Genomic DNA, 3,234 nt, shown 5'->3' on the forward strand with positions numbered 1-3,234 from the left:
TTGCAGGGTGGTGTGCATTGTAAGTGTTTCTAACAGGCCAACACTAGAAAGAGTGAGAAAAACATCACGGGGTGGTGTGAATAGGAGGGCCTGAATTAGAATAGGCATTGAGTGGCAATGTAGGATGGAGAAAACACCGCGGGTTATTCAGAATGAGGAGGTTAGGAAACATGCGTTGGCAATGTAGCATAGGGTTCTGAAAAACAGCAAGAGGTGGTGTGCATTGTAAGGGTTTCTAACAGGCCATCCACTAGTAGGAGTGAGAAAAACATCATGGGGTGGTGTGAATCGCAGGGCCTGAATTAGATAAGGCAATGAGTGGCAATGTAGGATCGAGCAAATCAAAACAAGGCGGTGAGCATGGGAAGATCAGGATACATGAAGTGGCAATATAGGATAGGTTTCTGAAAAATATGGCGGGGTGGTGCACAATTGTAAGTGTTTCTAACAGGCCATTCACTAGTAGGAGTGAGAAAAACAGAACGGGTTGATGTGAATCGGAGGACCTGAATTGGGAGAGGCAGTGAGTAGCAATGTAGGATGGAGAAAAGCACCACAGGGTGGTCAGCATGGGTAAGTCAGGAAAAATGCGGTGGCAAGGTAGGATATGTTCCTGAAAAACATGGCGGAGTTGTGCACTTTGTAAGGGTTTCTAAAAGGCCATTCACTAGTAGGAGTGAGAAAAACATCTCGGGGTGGGGTGAATCGAAGGGCCTGAATTACGATAGGCAGTGAGTGGCAATGTAGAGTGGAGAAACACCAAGGGGTGGTCAGCTTGGGGAGGTCAGGAAACATGCGGTTGCAATGTAGGATAGATTTCTGAAAGACATCGCGGGATTGTGCGCATTGTAAGGGTTGCTAACAGGCCATTCACAAGTAGGATTGAGAAAAACTTCCCAAGGTGGTGTGAATCGGAGGGCCTGTATTAGGATAGGCAGTGAGTGGCATTATAGGTTGGAGAAAAGCACCAAGTGGTGGTCAGCTTGCGGAAGTCAGGAAACATGCGGTGGCAATGTAGGATACATTTCTGAAAAACATCTGGGGTGGTGCGCATTTTAAGGTTGTCTAACAGGTCATTCACGAGTAGTAGTGAGAAAAACATCACTGGGTGGTGTGAATCGGAAGGACTGAAATAGAATACGCAGTGAGTGGCAATGTAGGATCCAGCAGAGCAAAACGGGGCGGTGAGAATGGGGAGGTCAGGAAACATGCAGTGGCAATGTAGGATAGGTTTCTGAAAAACATTGCGGTGTGGTGCGCATTGTAAGGGTTTCTAACAGGCCATTCACTAGTAGGAGTGAGAAAAACATCATGGGGTGGTGTGAATCAGAGGGCCTGAATTAGATTAGGCAGTGTGTTTTAATGTAGGATGGAGAAAAGCAAGAAGCCGTGGTGAGCATGGGGAGGGCAGGACAGATGCAGTGACAATGTAGGATAGGTTTCTGAAAAACATCGCGGAGTGGTGCGCCTTGTATGGTTTTCTAACAGGCCATTCACTAGTAGGAGAGAGAAAAACATCACGGGGTGGTGTGAATCACATGGCCTGAATTAGCATAAGCAATGAGTGGCAATGTAGGATGGAGAAAAGCATCACCCTGTAGTTAGCAAGTTGAGGACTGGAAACATGCGGTGTCAATGTAGGATAGGTTTCTGAAAAACATTGTGGGGTGGTGCGCATTGTAAGGTTTTGTAACAGGCCATTCACTAGTAGGAGTGAGAAAATCATCATTGGGTGGTGTGAATCTGAGGGCTGGATTAGATTAGGCAGTGAGTGTCAATGTAGGATCTAGCAAAGCAAGACGGGGCGGTGAGCATGGGGAGGTCAGGAAACATGAAGTGGCAATGTAGGAAAGGTTTCTGAAAACATCGCTGTGTGGTGGGCATTGTAAGGGTTTCTAACAGGCCATTCACTAGTAGCAGTGAGACATACATCACTGAGTGATGTGAATCGGAAGGCCTGAAATAGGATAGGCAGTGAGAGGCAATGTATGATGGAGAAAAGCAAGAAGCCGTGGTCAGCATGGGGACTTCAGGAAACATGCAATGGCAATGTAGGATAGGTTTCGGAAAAACATCGTGAGGTGGTGCGCATTGTAAGGGTTTCTAACAGGTAATTCACTGGTAGGAGTGAGAAAAACATCATGGGGTGGTGTGAATTGGAGGGTCTGCATTAGAATAGCCAGTGAGCAGCAATGTAGGATGGAGAAGCACAACGGGGTGGATAGCATGGGGAGGTCAGGAAACATGCGGTGGCAATGTAGAATAGGTTTCTGAAAAATATCGCGGAGTGGTGCGCATTGTATGATTTTCTAACAGGTCATTCACTATTAGGACTGAGAAAAACATCACGGGGTGATGTGAATCTGAGGGCCTGAATTACCATAGGCAGTGAGTGGCAATGTAGGATTGAGAAAAGCATCACCATGTAGTTAGCAAGGCTAGTTCAGGAAACATGTGGTGGCAATGTAGGATAGGTTTTAGAAAAACATCGCGGGGTGGTGCGCATTGTAAGGGTTTCTAATAAGCCATTCACTAGTAGGACTGAGAAAACCATCATCAGGTGGTGTGAATCGGAGGGACTGAATTAGATCAGGCAGTGAGAGGAAATGTAGGATGGAGAAAAGCACCACGGGGTGGTCAGCATGGGTAGGACAGGAAACATGCGGTGGCAATGTAGGATAGGTTGTGGAAAAATATCACGGGGTGTTGCGCATTGTAAGGGTTTCTAACAGGCCATTCACTAGTAGGAGTGATAAAGTCATCACGGGGTGGTGGAATCAGAGGGCCTGAATTACAATAGGCAGTGAGTGGCAATGTAGGATGGATAAAAGCACCACGGGGTGGTCAGCATGGGGAGGTCAGGAAACATGCGGTGGCAATGTAGGATAGGTTTCTGAAAAACATCGCCGGGTGGTGCGCATTGAAAGGATTTCTAACAGGCCATTCACTATTAGGAGTGAGAAAAGCATAACGGGGTGGTGTGAATCAGAGGGCCTTAATTAGCATAAGCATTGATTGGCGATGTAGGATGGGGAAAAGCACCATGGGGTGGTCAGAATGGGGAGGTAAGGAAACATGCGGTGGCAATGTAGGATAGGTTCCTGAAAATCATCACGGTGTGGGGCGCATTGTAAGGGTTTCTAATGGTTCATTCACTAGTAGGAATGTAAAAAATATCACGGGGTTGTGTGAATCGGAGGGTCTGAATAAGGATAGGCAGTGAGTGGCAATGTA

The sequence above is a fragment of the Cavia porcellus genome, unplaced genomic scaffold (assembly GCF_034190915.1).
Source record: "Cavia porcellus strain 051 isolate PalLab524CR breed Dunkin Hartley unplaced genomic scaffold, mCavPor4.1 scaffold_35, whole genome shotgun sequence".
Classification (NCBI taxonomy): domain Eukaryota; kingdom Metazoa; phylum Chordata; class Mammalia; order Rodentia; family Caviidae; genus Cavia; species Cavia porcellus.